Source organism: Myotis daubentonii, chromosome 13 (assembly GCF_963259705.1).
Source record: "Myotis daubentonii chromosome 13, mMyoDau2.1, whole genome shotgun sequence".
NCBI classification, from domain to species: domain Eukaryota; kingdom Metazoa; phylum Chordata; class Mammalia; order Chiroptera; family Vespertilionidae; genus Myotis; species Myotis daubentonii.
Window position 1 is genome coordinate 45,182,461 of NC_081852.1, and position 16,519 is coordinate 45,198,979.

General features: G+C 42.9%; 2 protein-coding genes across 5 annotated transcripts in view; one reads left to right on the plus strand and one right to left on the minus strand.

Annotated features, from left to right (window-relative positions):
* Positions 1-12,441, minus strand: part of DNMBP (dynamin binding protein) — a 94,241-nt gene extending 81,800 nt beyond the window's left edge. For 3 of the 4 annotated variants that reach the window (XM_059661092.1, XM_059661088.1, XM_059661091.1), the window contains exon 1: positions 12,303-12,441. The gene's annotated coding sequence lies outside the window, so the exon portion shown is untranslated. The remainder of the gene's footprint in view (positions 1-12,302) is intronic. The other variant, XM_059661089.1, reaches the window with a different exon arrangement.
* Positions 1-16,519, plus strand: part of LOC132214241 (histone lysine acetyltransferase CREBBP-like) — a 390,706-nt gene that overhangs the window by 61,580 nt on the left and 312,607 nt on the right. The gene's annotated exons all lie outside the window — the stretch shown is intronic.

Genomic DNA, 16,519 nt, shown 5'->3' on the forward strand with positions numbered 1-16,519 from the left:
TCAGGTATATGGGGCTATTCAAATTTTCCATTTCTTCTTGCCTCAGTTTTGATAAGTTGTATTTTTCAAGAAACTTGTCCATTTAACCCAAGCTTAAACTTGCAGGCATAAAGTTGTTCACAATAATCCTTTATTAACCCTTTAGTATCTGCATGATCTAGAATAATATATATGGAAATTTGTGTTTTCTCTCCTTTTTTCTTAGTCTTGCTAGGGGGACTTCAATTTTGAATTAAAATAAACCAAGAATCAGTAAATTGCCACAATCCACAAATCATCCCCAGTCGTCTAAGATCTTTGACATCCCCTGACAATTTTTAGTCATTCCTATACCCATGTCCACTCATATCGTGTTCATGTGAGGTTCAGCTACTTCTTGTGCTTATAATATACACTCTGTAGATCAAATTGCTATTCAAAATCTTCACCTTCTTGTAATATAATTATGTATCTATACCCTTTGCCGTATAATTATGTAGTGCCTTCCATTGTGAGCAGAGTGAACTTCCCTGAAACATTTTTGTTGGACTTGGGCATGTGACTTGAGAAATGAAGTGTCAGTGGAGATGACATGAGCAGGAGTTTTAAACCACATTTTATGGTTTAGCCTGTCCCCTTGTGTTCCTATAACCTATCATAAGAAGGACCACTGCCCCTTCAGTCTGCGCCCCTAGTCTGAAGGCAAGGGGAAAAGACTTAAACCAGAATGGAAGCCTATAGAGTTCTGCCTGGCCCAGACTAGATCAACCAAACCTATAAAAATGAAAGAAAATGATTGTTGTCATAAGCGATTGAGATTTTGTAGTTATTTGTTTATGAAAAAGAGAGAGAGAAAGAGAGAGAGAGAGAGAGAGAATATAGATGTTGGATGCTTTGACTAGAATAGCTGAACACCTCTCTTCCATCAAATACACATATGTCTCCCTGGCCAGTGTGGCTCAGTTGGTTGGGCATCGCCCTGTGCACCCAAAGGTTGCTGGTTTGATTCCGGTCAGAGCACATGCCCAGGTTGCAGGCTCCGTCTCCTGCAGGAGGCAGCCGATCCATGTTCCCCTCTCACATCAATGTTTCTCTCTCTCTCTCCTTCCCTCTTCCTCTCTAAAAATCAATAAAAAAAACCTTTAAAATGTACACATAAGTCATCATCTGGATAAACTTCTATGATCTGTTAGACCCAATTCAAATGATAGCTCCTCTCTGAAGCCTGTGAGGTTAGTCCTTATCCCCTGTATGCCCTACAGGGCAGGGATTCTTTTTGCCTCATTTATTCACTGATGTATATCAAGCACCTAACGCACTGCCTGGTACATACTAGTAGAAGGCCCTCCATAAACACTGCAGAATGAATGATTTAACACACTGAACTACTTTAAGTTATATATATAAAAATATGTATTCACATTCCCAGTGATCATGCTACTCTTTCCCACAGAGCTGAATAGGGTCTCATATACTTTAAAAGGGTAACGTTTATGTTATGTGAATTATATCAATTTTTTAAAATGAGTATCTCTGTTTCAGAAATTGCTATACTTCAAGCAAAACAGTGAAGGCATACATAAATATTTTGCCTTGGAAAAAAAGCTAGAAATCTAAATAGCTTATCTATTCTACCCCTCTCCCTCACCCATGAAGTTTTCCTATACTTCATATTTTAAAAAACGTTCTACACTTGTGTTTTATACTAGCCATAAGCTGGGAATAGGGGGAAGATAATACAGTGTTTTGCCCTAACCAGTTTGGCTTAGTGGATAGAGCATCGGCCTGCGGACTGAGGGGTCCCAGGTTCGATTCCAGTCAAGGGCATGTACCTAGGTTGTGGGCACATCCCCAGTGGGGAGTGTACAGGAGGCAGCTGATCGATGTTTCTAACTATCCCTCTCCCTTCCTCTCTGTAAAAAATCAATAAAATAAAAAAATATATATTAAAAAATACAGTGTTTGATTACATGGACTTTCACTGGGCAGGAATACACAAAGGGCAAACTTAAAAAGAGAAATCATATATGCTATTAAGTTATATTAAGTAATAACTATATTCATTGCAGTGAAGAGCTCAGACTCTAAAGTCAGAGAGAATTAGGTACAGTTGCTGTCTGCCTTTTCTCAAGCTAAGTGACCTTGGGCAAGTTACTTACACCCTCTGAACCTTCCTTTCTTCATCTATAAACTGAAGAAAATGATAGTAATTTACTTCATGGGCAGTTATGAGGATTAAATTAGATAATGTCAGTGAAACATTTAATACAGTTCCTGGCAAACAGTAAGCACTCAGTAAAGGTTGGTTACGAGAAAGGTCTGATGACAGCGGGAGAGGAGGAGGAGGAGGAAGAGGAGGAGGGGGAGGAGGCCTGTCATCACCACCCAGACCGATTATAACATAAAATAGTACAGATGAGGCAGCAACTTCTGGGTGGGGCGAACTGCTCAAAACTGCCATTGTCTTCTGGAGAGGAAGGGGGGTACAGTGATCTGTGGTTACTGGACACAAGGACAAGGCAACTGACATCCCCCTCCACCCAAAGCCCTAAATGAGCTGCGTATTCACCACAGACCCACGAGGATTTGGCCGCAGTTCACAAGTGGGATCCCTGCATTCGGGTCCAAGAAAACCTTTGCCAAATGCCTCCCAGGGATAGAAGAGGGATACGAAATTAATCGATTTACTCTTCTAAAAACCTTATCCCATACTTCCAGGAAAAGTAGTGGCACTACTGTTAAATCCCTTGAGTGCACTGGTCTTTTAAAAATTATTCTTTGGGGCTTGGAAATTACAAATTTGAAACTGGCAGTGTTCTACTTGAGACTCTAGCCATCTTTTCTTTGGGACGACTGTGACAGCTTCCTAGATGGTAAGTTACCTACCAGTCTCATCTCCCTCTGTTTCACACTGCGACTAGGATCTCTTCTTACATACAAAATCTCACAACCTTTGCAGATCGTGCAAAGCTCATCATGACCTGGTCCCTGCCTCATTCCTGAACACTCTCCACTTACCACACACCTTAAGCTCTAGCCTCACCCAAACACTGGCAGTTCTCTGCAGGCACAGCTTTATAATACAACACAATTACCTCTACAGATTGCTTCTCAAACATATTATCTCGTGTGTGTGTTGTTGCTACCTGTGCTTGGGTATGAATAAGAAGTGCCTATTTTTATTATTAACCGATCACTGCAAGGAAGAATAATATACCAGCAAATCACCTTTGGTTAATACTTTTATTGTGAATAATAATAATATTTTAATGTGTAAATAAGTAAATCCAAGCATAGGTTCACACTTCAACAATTTTTATTCTTTTTACTTTAATATTGAGTCACTACTCTGCAGAACTATCATATTTGACTAACAGGTCAAGGCAACAAGACTGAAAAAAAAAAAAGAAACTGATTCTCTTCATGTCTAGAGTGGTCCAAATATTATGATGACTGAACAACATATACATAGAGGCAGCAAAAAGGACAGTTAATACAAATTATGGGTTTAAAAAGCGTATGTATCAGTATTATGCTGCACAGTCCAGCTAGCTGCTGAATTATGCAGGACCCCAACAAGCACTAACAAAAGTCTGGTTTTAATGTAAACTCATTCTCCTCTTACCTGACCCTCCAGGGATTCTGTTTCCTGATAAGCAGATCTCACTGTAAGACAATAATATCCCAAGGAGGTTCTGGCACTGAGCCCTGCGATCCTTAAAGCAACAAACGCTGTCTGAAAGAAGAAAGCCAGACTACTCACTCACTTCTCAACTCTCTGCCCTAACACAAGGGAGCAGAGACTGCCTTGCCAAATAACAGTTATAAAATTTCTTCAGAGGCAAAATGTTTTTAAATAGAGATGGTCTGCTGTTGATCTCATTCCTAACACCTAGCGCATTTTGGAAGACTCCTCAGAAATGACCTCTGAGCCAGACCAAGCTACGTGGGTCAGCACATCCTTTCTATTTATGGAAGCTGAATAACTTGGAACCTCCTATAATGATCGAGAGATGAAAAAGTGAGTTAACTCACCATAGGTCAATAAAGCTTTGTCAAAAGTCACTTAAAAAATTCCAGAATGTGGGAAAGAAAAGCCCAGTTTCTTCAACAAATGTTTTGTAATCAAAACATTCAAATTAAAAAGGAAGGAAAGGAAACTTATCAATTAAAAGCTACTTAAGCCGAATCGGTTTGGCTCAGTGGATAGAGCATCGGCCTGCGGACTCAAGGGTCCCGGGTTCGATTCTGGTCAAGGGCATGTACCTTGGTTGCAGGCACATCCCCACTGGGGGGCGTGCAGGAGGCAGCTGATCGATGTTTCTAGCTCTCTATCCCTCTCCCTTCTTCTCTGTAAAAAATCAATAAAATATATTTTAAAAAAATAAAAGCTACTTAAGAAACACATAAACTAAATGCAAGGTGTGCACATTTCTTGGATGCCAATTCAAACAAATAAATTGTTTTAAAAAATTGAGATGAATGGGGAAATTTGGAACATTAACTAGATTCTTTATTGCATTAATGACTGCTCCCTTTTTTAGGTGACAATCATGGTATTGTTATCATATGTAAATTAAAGGGAATCTTTTTTCTTTTTCTTTTTTTAAGTCATTAGAACCAGAGAGTCTACAACAGGGGAAAGGAAGGTAGAATACAGAAACTAACTCAGTTTTATAGATCTTAAGTTGAGTGTTGGGTAGATGGATATTTGTCTTATTATTTTTTATCCATTTTTGAATGAAACCCAGAAAAATGGAAAAAAAGAAATACTCATAATTATAATTCATAATATACTTATTGCTATCATTATTGTTGTAGGAAAGAAAAAGAGATCCATCTAATTAGAGTAAAAAGTGGAGACAGGGAAGTAATTTGAATATATGGTAGATTTGGATCAGAGTTAAGGGCCAGGCAGCAGAGTTTAAGATTTGTTGGGGGAATTGTTGGGTAACAAGTGTCCAGCCATAGAGTAAGAAATTAAAGCAGTCCAATAACAGTCTATACGGGATAGCATTATGGTGTTTTTATGGCAGCCTTATTTTTTTTTAGTGCCCTGTACAGTGCAATTGACGACTTGAGGCCTTGCTTTGTAATAAAGTGACCGGGTACACGTGGCATGACTGCTCATCATGACAATCCTGAACCAGATCCAGAAATGACAGAAAAGCCAAAAGGTTTCTGCACTGCTGGGAATGGGAGGAAAGAATAAACTAGAAAGGGGGAGGACATGGGCATGAGGCTAGGGAGTTCAGCACAACTCGGCACATCCATTGCGACTTTTTCTGCTGATGGGGCACAACATTTATCCGAAGAGAATCACCTCATCAGAACAATGCAGTGTGTGCTGGGCCTAGAACCCAGGGCCAGAACGTCAGCACTGATTACTCTCCTGGGCCCTACTCCCACCACGTGCTTGTCAGCAACATACACCGCACACATACCACTTTCAAACCATAGGCTGAGCGGCTAAAACAGATGTAGAGAAATGAGGCCTGTGGCTGGGTTGACGGTTATGCTTACAGGGTCAACGTGGAAATGAGGATTCTACTAGCTTATTGAACCCATGTATTTCAAGGAGGCTACGAGAACGGTCTTTCCTACCCCTCCCTTAGATTTCCCTTCTCTGGATCATAGTGCTGCCTCTTCAATGGTTGATTTGTTTTATGGATCCATCTGTGGAGGGCACACTATGTGCCAGGCACAGCTCACGGTGCTTAAGAGCCATCAGGGAATAAAAGAAAGATTCCTGCCCCTGAAGAACTTTTCCCTTGACTGGAGGGGCAGGCAGACAAGTGCTTTTTGGAAATTGACAGGTGTTCCTGCAAAATGAAGGAAACTTAACAAGGTGAAGGCTGGAGAGTGCAGCGGGGAGGGCAGTTTGATACTGAAGCTACCAGCTGATGGAAATACTGACTTTGGAGTTCTGCCGCTGTCCTCTATCACCACTCTCCCTCACCACTCATCACACTAGCAAAGGTGGTCGGGGAAACAAGACAATTGCCGGGTTTATTTCAGAGTCAAAAAAATAACTAAATTCAACTATTTCCTCTACACTCTTTTTCTGAAAAATGAAAGCAAATGTGGTCTAAAGAAGGAAGGCACTAACTGAAGTAAGTGAAGCAAAGTGATGCCAAACAGATTTCTCCTCCCCATCTCCTCCCCTACCATAGTCTGTGGTTTGTTGGCATTTATGTCATGACGGGCCCATGCTGTCACAATGAGCCTGGATCCTTTATGCACAATGGCATAGCCTGTTGGGAGTAATTAGCAAGCTATTACCCAACTCCTATAAACTAATGGTATCTTTCTTATTGTTTTGTGTGGTTTTTTTCCAGAGGATCACTCAAAGCAAGTCAAACAAGAGTTGATGGCCTAGTCCTGAAAAAGGAGATGTGATACAAATTATGTAGCCCAATTTTAAATGCATTCTCCTCTTCCACAAACATGTCCTCCCACCACAAAAAAAAAGGGGGGGCGGGGACCAGAGAGAGAGAAAAAAACTATGTTTAAATGGGGGTTGGTGCTAAAAGGCAAGAGTAAAGATTTGCTTCTCTATATTTTGCAAACTTCTATCATGAAAATGTATAATGTTCACAATTAGGAAAAAACAACCCAACCATACAGAGATACTTGAGAGATGGCCAAAAGATGGCCATGAGAATCAATTGCTCGACACCCTAACACTACCTGTTGAACTATTCAATATTTTGTGAGATACTAGTATACATGCAGGTTAGATTTATACCCAGAGAAGAGCCTGATCCACAGAGGAAGAGAACTATAATCTTGCATATCTTATATTTAAATCATGCTGACGACTATAGTTATGATGCTGAAGATGGCTCTCTCATTCTTCACACCAGCTGTTTAAATTTTGACTCTTAACAGCAGGAAGAAAAGCTGATCTAATGGTGAAATAAACTTATACTGGAATCATGAGATGTTTACCATAAATTTATATATAAGGTTCAGAAATATTGAAGACTTATTAATCGTCTTTTGCTTGAAACTTAACCTTGGCATAGGCTTAGGATTTTGGCATGTACCCTCTGAGACAGGATTCAAAATGGCAACAAAATTATGAAGTGTTTAGAAATTAACTTAACCAAGAATATCCTTCTAGACCTTTATAGTGAAAACCTTAAAGTTCTAATAAAAAACTTAAAAATAAGCAGATGAAGTATTTAGGGATAAAGGAGCATGATGTGTGCAACTAACTCAAATGGGTCAAGAAAAAAAAGCACAGAAATGTGGAAAGGGAGTAATAAAGCAAATATGGCAAAATGCTAACATTGGTGAGTCTAGGTGAGGAATATACAGAAGCTCTTTGTACTAATCTTAGAACTCTTCTGTTAGTTTTAAGTCTTTTCCAAATAAAACAAAAATTATTTTTAAAAGTTGAGCTGGAAAAAAAAAAGAGACACACACATTACATGCTCTTGGAGGAAATATGTTAATATCAAAAAGATGTCAAGCCTCTCTTAAATAATTTATAAATTCAATGTAATCCCAATAAAAAAAATCCTCAAAAATATAATTTTGGAAGAACCTGATAAACTTATTCCAAATGTTATACGGGAAAATAATTATATGAAACAAATCATTTATTCCAGGAGAGCTAAGTAAACTTAAATACGAAGACCAGAAACAGGGCACTTGCTGTGCTGGTCATGAGGACATATTACTAAATCACTGTAATAAAAACAGAACAATAAAAAATATGGAGCAAAAGCTGACAGATTCATGGAACAGAACAGATCCCTAGAGACGGACCAGTATATCCATGGACACCATATGAGAAAAAGGGTACCACAATTCAATGCAGGCAAGCATGGGCTTTTTGGAGATGTTATTGGGGGGGACATAACGATAAGGAGCCTTCGAACTCTTGTGGAGGGAGGAAGACGGGTGCAGCGCTTGTGGAGAGGAATCTGGCACTGTTTCCTCAAGTTCTGTACATGCAAACCTATAATCCAGCATTTCCCTTCTAAGTATACATCCCCCAGATAAATTATATGGCGTTATAAGGATACTCATTGCAGCAACATTTTTGGTGTTAGAGAGTAGGGACAGCTGAGTATCTCTCACAAAGAGAGCATTTAAGTAAAGTTATTGTGTGCACGCAGCATGGAGCATTCAGAAACAAAGAATTAGATGTAGGCATAGAAACATGGATGGATCTTATAAACAGTCTTAGGGGGAAAAAAGCAAAATAAAACAGAGCATTAGAAAGATACACATTTAGAAAACAAACATCCCCACTTTGCAAGATCCTATACAGACAAAAAACAACCAAACAAAAAAAAACCACATTAACTTCATTAGGATAAGTACCTATGAAGCACAAGGTGAATGGGAGGAGGTTAAGGTGAATTAAAAACAAAAGAAATCTTTTGGACTCCTTGCATGCTAAAAAACAATTCAAATGACCCATGATAAATAGAAAATTAGAATTGTTTCCTTCCCAAAAGTTTCCAACTTTCCCAACAACAAAAGCTACTCTGGTTGCCAGCTCTGTTGATGAGTAACAGCTTTTCATCCTTTTTCAAGCAGGAAGGGAAAATTCAGGGATCAGCAGGGTACTAAAGGGATCAGCAGAGAATATTCACGAAAGAGTGTTTTTTGTTCTCAGGACCTGACACCTGACTGGAAAGACCTGATTACCTCTGATTTGCGGTGATTCAGGTACAGGTGTGTCAGCAGCGTCACGTTTTCAGGTCATTTGAAGCTCTCTAATTTTAGAACCTGTTGGCATACAATCCTCTGGCTCCCGTGGAAATGTGCCATACGACTAAGAATCATAAAAATGGAGTATAATTTAGGGTCACACAGCTAGTGTGAAAGGGCAGTCCCTTGCCCCCCTTCTGTCTTTTCTTGCCCAGCAGCTGGAGTGACCCTGTTAAAACATGTCATCATGAGTGCCTTTGTTCCAAGCCCTCTAACGGCTGCTTCCCCCTCACTCAGAGTAAAAGCCAAAGTCCTTCAATGGCCTGCAGTGACGCGCCCCCTCCCACTCCCACCGCCTCTCCTCTGCTGCCACTCACTCCTCACCCACATTGACACAGCCTGGCCTCCATAACCTCAGTCTCTCACACATGCCAAGCACGCGCCTGCATCCCGAACTTGGGACTTGCTCATCCCTCTGCCCCCTGCTCTCTCCCTCGTTCACCTTCAAGTCATAGATCAAAAATGATCTTAGTAGAGGCCTTCTCTAACCTCTTTGTATAAAAAGTAACCCCGCCCGCCCCCCTCCCCACCACACACACACCCTTTCGCACTTAGATCTCTTTCTTTAGAGTTCACTGTAAACTTGTGATTGTGCGGCCTTCTATCTGTTCACATAGTTGTTTACAGTCTGCCTCCCCTCCACTAGAATGTCTATTGCAGGAGGGCAGGGCTTTGTCTGTTTCATTCACAGCCATATCCCTAGCACCTAGAGCACTGCCTGGCACATACAGGTGCTCAGTGACTATTTGGTGAATGAATGAACAAACCAGGAGCAAACCCATGCCTTCGAGCTTCCTAGCACAATGCCCTCTATGCTCCACTGTGCTGCCTGGGTTGTTAATCATATCCTTCATGTTAGAAAACCCTACAAATCTAAAAATGAAATAATACACTTTCCATATTACACTTTCTATGTCTATTTTACCTCCTCCTATGGCTGACTTTTATAGCAGCGAGGATAAAGCCTACAAGCAAAAGCTAAGACCTTGGTTTATTTACTGGCTCTTTCATTATAGACTGTGGTATAATCTGATTTTATGGCTGCAACTTTAGACCTTTTTTGCCTTTCCAGGGAAGAGAGTTAATGATCTCATAATTAACTGCTAACGAACAAGATTAAGTTATCCAATTTTGAATATTAGTCTATTCAAATGGTTTCCTGAGCTAAGAATAATAAAGAAATATTTAATATTAATTGATGTGAAATTTTTGTAAGTATTCTGAGTGAATTTTAAGGATGCTTTAGCTGAAGACCAAGCACACTTGAAAATTTCAGAGCAGATAATCTTGTAATAATGCTATGTTGTCAGTAATTAACTGACTTCAGGAAATGACAGAATAATAAACCAAAAAAATAATTCAAGCCTTATACTTGGCAATAGGCATGCAAGCCTCCATTTGCATTCTGTTTCAATTGTGTTTATCATTTTTTTAAAAGTCTCCATAAAAATTCAACACGGAAGTATCTGTTAACTTTTAAAAATCGCTTTTTGATTAGTTTAGCCCCAAACTGATAAAGTGACTGGGAAGGTTGAGAGTAATAAGGACTTTGAAGGTTCACCACGCATCCTGCAGAAAGGATGTCCCTCTGAGGCGGAAATAAATAACTGTTATTGGCACAGGGAAGATTAAGACCTAAACACCGTCTACCTGTACCAGGGCCTCATGGTGTCTGGCACCCTGTTCTAAAAGTGAATCACCACCATTAGTTCTAGGACATCTTAAGTGGTGACTCAAGATTTACGACTTCCATCCTTTGAGTGGAGAAAATGTAATGTACCTCAGCCAGTGCTTGAAGGGGCTATGAACATTGATTGTCATGTGGGTGAAAGGCATGTGACAAGGGTCTCTGCAGGTAAGAGGGGAACTCAGAAGAAAGGAGCCAGAAAGAAGAAACAGGAGGCAGGGAAGGCTACGCTTTGGGGCTGCAAGACAAAATAAGTAACGTGCACACAGTTGGACAGATTGTCTATAAAGATTATGGTTATATCTCAGCTGGAAATACACATAATATGAACACTGTTGAAGAGGCATCTTATCACATTTTCTGAGGCAGAATGTTCTCATCCTATTGCAGAAGATATCTGCGCCCTGCACAGGCCCCACTCTCGGGTCAGACTTCAGCTGTTCCCTCCCATGCACAAAGCGCTCCATTCGCGCCTCTGAGTTTAAGTGAATTTAACACTGCAGGATCTGTCACTGGAAAAATCACTTTTCACTTATGTTAGCCCAACACTGATAAAGTAACTGGGAGGGCTGAGAAAAAAATAATGAACTTGAAGATTCGCTAAGCAGCATGCAGAATTTTAAACCTGTTTTCTTGAAACTTTTTGTTGTCACAATGAGGGACATGTTTCAAATTTGTAATATGTAAAATCAGGGAACTTTAGAGGTGGAAGGGGGGTGGGGCTTAGAGATCCTTTAATAATTTAGAGAAAAATGGGTACTAGGAGATTAACTTGCCCACCACATGGGGTCTATTCATGTTGAGAGTAATCAGTACGGCACTAACTCGGAGAAATCATGCCTGCATGCTGGCAGGTACTTCAGTCGTACAAAATACAGCTACGGAGTAATCAGTCCTACTCTCCCCCTGTAACGCAGCTGCGCTAACAGTTGAAGCTAAATTATGCGCAAACTCTAAATAGTAGTGCTACCAATGGCTTGCCATGTACAATCAGGAAAAGTGTCCATACACAATGCCCTTCTTACTGTAAAACACACCGAAAGGCAAGGTACCCACATTACAGATTAATGTACCCTACATTATTACATAGATGAGACAATCAAGGATCACGAGATTGCTTTTCAAGTGGAGGGGGTCTCTCTCGCATTTAAAATTTAACCCTACACCCCAAGCATTCTCCACAGCGCCTAACTTGCGGCAGACCTAGTCTGTTCAGTACCCCAATATTTTTTCATTCAACTGCCAGCACCGTCCCCCTTTTCAGAGATAATGTGCTTTGAGAGACTGTTGCCTGGTGGACATCAGTACCTGTGGCAGGCACGCAGGTGTCTGCTGGTAACTGCACCCCCCCCCCCCACACACACACACCCCATGATCAACTAGCACCTCTAGCCCAGCAGGTCTCACTCTTGCTTTAGAAACCAGCCCTCCCGGCCTCCCTGACCCAGATTCATTCACTCCTATGGACTGGGTGTGACTCCGGGCTGCAGAAGAAGGTCTCCATCTGTAAACCAAGGAGGCTGGGCGAAGGCTGAATTCTTTCCCAGCTTTCAAATTCCGCCCCATGGCCGGAGGGGCCGGGCGGTGCGGGGCCAGGAGCCCGGGGCTTGCCAGGCACCGCGTAGAAAGCCCACGTCCGCATCCCCCTGACCGCAGGCCACCGGCCCCTCCGGCTCCCCGGGACCTCGCAGGACCCGACCCGGTCGTGGACCCGAGGGCGCCGAGGAGGAGGGCCCGGAGCCCCACCGCCCAAGGGCGCGCTGGCCCCCCGCAGCGGCCGCCGCGGGGCAGGGGCGGCGCAGGCCGGGCCGCGCGGCGCCGCAGTCCCTCCGGGCGCGGGTGCCCGGTGCCCGCGGCCCCCGGACCAGGACCAGGGCTTCCCGCCCCGCCCCGCCCGGCCCCTGACCTGCTCTCCGCCGCTCGGCGATCCCTCGGTGCCGCCGGCAATTGCGGCCGCCCGTCCCGGGCCGCTGTCACCTCCGCCCCTGGCAGCGGCGGGCGGGTCAATCCAATGTGACTCAGAGCGGCCGCCCCGCCCCGCCCCGCCCCCCGCCCAGGCTTCCGCCTCGTGGGGCCCGAGGCAACACACTTCGCCCGGGCCCGGGCCCCGCCCACCGGTGACGTCAGGGGGCGGTGCTCCGGGACCTCCGGGGAGACTGACCCGCTAGTGTGGCCCGGGCGCCCTCTGCTCGCGGGCGGGCGGTCCTGCGCGCAGCTCCGGGGAATAGCAAGTTCCTCTCCCTGCAGTTCCTTCACCCCGCTCCCGCCTCCGGCCCAAAAGGCACCGTTCTGTTCGGTTCGCGTCTGCGGTGCTACCCGCTGTGATACCCGGGGCAGCTTCCCCGGTCACCGCCCGCAACACGTGGTTCGCCTCTGTCTGTCCCATTTTTCCCTGAGCAGAGACTCCCAGGACATCGCTGAGAATCTAAAAGCGAGGATACCAGAATGCGAGAACTGGTGAATTCCTCTGTGTACTCAATGGCCACGAAGTCGCGCTTGCTTGAATTTCTGTGCCTTAAGTTTCTGATATCTACATAGGAGCTTCTTAGGAATGCAAGAAGTCCATCACTGTGTGTGCATAACAGAGATAAACCTGTTTCAAAAATCTCACCGGAAAAAAAAAATCTCACCGGGACATCCTCTCTCCTTTCCTTTGTTAGGCATAGGGACAAAGATAAACTCACATGTCCCTGAGACAACCTTTCACAACTGAGATCAACCCTGTCACAGGCCAAAGAATCACAACCCACATTACCATTCAGTTCCCTACTGTACTTGGCTAATACACTGAGTGGCCAGATGATTATGACCACCCCATCAGTACTTCATTGACACTTGCAAAAATATGGAATATTGAAAACTTCCTAAGCAAATACTCTCAAGGTGTTATTACTATTTGCATAACTAATTCACTTCATTGTACTGATGGGGTGGTCATAATCATCTGGCCACTCAGTGTATATACCATAAACTTTATCATTTTAACCATTGTAAGCGTATGGTTCTGTGGCATTATGTACGTTCGCATTGTTGTACAACCATTACCACCATCCATCTCCAGAACTTTTCCATCTTCCCAGACAGACTCCTCATTAAACACTAACTCCTCGTTCCTCTTGAAGTATGGTACCTATTTGCTTTGTTTAACAATGGACAGGTTACTTTGATTTTCTAAATTGTATAAGTCATCCCATTTGATTGAATGCCTTATCGATTGAATGACTATTCCATTGATTGTTATCATACTGGTCTTAGAGAGCACATTCTACTGTACCTGGAAATAGGATAGCACAATTACCCTAAATTGTTTTAGTGGCCACAGGTGGTGCGTTCCAGCTGCCTCAGTGGTCCCGAGACCAGGACAGCACAATTACTCTAAATTCTCCTGACAACTCAGTGGTCGGGACACCCGGGGGCTCTAGATAATGTGTTTCTATCAACTCAGTGATCCGGAGACCCAAAACTGTAATTTAGATAACATGCCTAAGTTTAACCCAGGTTACCCAAGGACTCTAGATAATGTATTTCTGTCAATTCAGTGACCCCGAGACCCGAAACTGTAATTAACATGCTTAATTCTGCCTCTGTAATCTGCTTTTTTGGGAGCCAGGTGCCACATTCCAAACCCTGGGATGTAATCAATACCTTTGTGATTTTTGCCTATATAAGTCTGGTTTTGCCACCATCTTATTGCTATGAGATTTGGGAATGGCCCCTCATAGTCCCGGATTGCAATAAACGTGACTCTTTAATTCGACTTCTTGAGGCATCCTTCTGTGATTCGCGGGGTACATTACAACACTCTCTCCCCCAGTTCCTGACACCATCATGCTACTTCCTGTCAGATCCCTCGTATAAGTGAAATCATACAGTATTTGTCCTTTTGTGACTGGCTTATTTCCCTTGGCATAATGTCCTCAAGTTTCATCCACGTTGTAACATGTCAGAATATCCTTTAAGTTGGAATAATATCCCACATTTTGTTTGTCCCACAGCATCTTGTTTATCCCACATCTGCTTTCACCTTTTAGCTATTATGAATAATGCTGCTATGAGCATGGGTGTTACTGATATGTTTGAATCTCTGCCTTCAGTTGTTTTGTGTTGTTAACGTAAAAAACCATTGTAACCTGTAAAGAATTTTTGTGAGTTTATTTGAGCCAAACTGTCGACATATGCAGGGAAGCAGGACCTCAACATATTGAGATAATGCTCGGGAGAATGATGGGTTACATCTGTATTTATACATTGCAATCAAAGGAAAGGGACGTAGGTTGGGTTACATGAAATCCACTGGTGATAAACTAGAGTGGCGGGAGAAAGCAAAGCAGGGAGACCCCTGGGATTGGATAAAAAGTAAAATGATAGACACATCAGGAATAATTAACATGATAATGAAGGAATTTGTGGTATCTGTCCTGGCGCCTAGCACATTAGGTTGTGCCCCAAGGGGTCCAGAAAAAGGGAAGTTACAAGTTACCCAGACATTTCAAAGGGTATGTTATTATAGATGCAAAAAGATAGGCAGGCTCAGTTAAGGTAAAGATGAAGATACCGGCCTAGGATGTAACTGCCCACCATAATTGCTTTTAGTTAAAGTTTCATTTCAGACCATCCTTTGTGGTAACTTTAGGTCTTTGAGTTTGCAAGACTGCCATGCAGGCCTTCCCGAGCTTGTCAGGTTAGCATGTGGCCCCTTTCATCCAGAGTGTATGTACCCAGAAATGAAACGGCCAGACCACATGGTAATTCTATATTTCATTTTTTGAGGAATTGCTGTTTTCCTCCTTTGCTAAAAAGAAAAGGCACAACAGAATAAAATCAAATTTTTAATACATGCGCATGGGGAATTCACATACTAAGTCAAGTCTACATTAGCCAAACAAAGAAGGGAACTGAATGATAATGTGGATTATGACTCTTTGGCCTGTGACAAGGCTGATCTCAATTGCTTCACACACTATTGTAAAAAGTTGTCTCCCTCTCAGGGAGGAGTGAATTTATCTTTGTGTGCCTGTTGCCTAGCACATAGGTGGGCCTAATAAATGTTGAATGATTGAGTTTGCTTGAGTTAAGAGTCACAGTAAAATTGAAACGGTATTTAAATTTAATAAAATTGCAATGCCCTTTTGTTGTTTTTGTCCATAACCACCTATTCTCCGTTATTTAGTTACAGTGTTTTGTTTTTTGTTTTGCTTTTTTTAAATGGGAACCTGTAAATATTTCTCTCGTCTCTGCTAGAGAGCGGTCGGGTTCCTGAGTAGGAGCGGCTGGGGATTGAGAAAATGAAAGAAAGAGACAGACACAGAGATGGAAGGAAAGAGCTGGGGTCAGGTGGGACCACTGTCCTCTGATGGAGAGACAGGGACTCAGAGCCAATACAACGTGTTTATTTTATACAGAAAAAAAAAAAAGGAAGTTGTACTAAAAGTCAAGACAAAGGTGATTATGTGCATTCTTGGGTGGGCCTGAGTCGTATTCATTCCTGGTGCTTGGCTGGATTTAAATAACAAAACCCACCCCCTGGCACCTGGGCTGAAGGTCAAGCTCACAACACTCCTGCCTCTGGCAAGGCGTGTTTCCAGGCGTGACTTTGCCAGTGCCGCTGGCTTCAGCTGACGATAGTTAAAGAAATGCCCGTGTGCCTTCCCAGGCGCTCTCTACAGGAACCAACTTTCCTGTACTATGAGTCTCCCATACTCACACCTGCCTCCCAGGAAGGGGCATATAACCCCCAACTGATCAATCATAGTCAATATGATAGTTTAAAGGACAGACACGTAGCCCAGTTTGTGCTATTGAGTCAGGTCTAAGAATCAATAGTTTGTTGGTAGGCTGGTCGAATACAAGGTAGATGCTGCCATTGCTCGACTAGTCCCCTCAGGGGAGAGCCGGTGTGAGGCTGATGTCACCACCAAAGACAATGAAATCCAGAAATGGAGATTCTGGAACAGTGGTTGGCAAACGGCGGCTCTCAAGCCACATGCGGCTCTTTGGCCCCTTGAGTGTGGCCACGAAGTTTCAATCGCACTGTATGTGCGTGCCCACACGTGGTATTTTGTGGAAGAGCCACACTCAAGGGGCCGCAGTTTGCCGACCACTGTTCTAGACTACATAACTAGA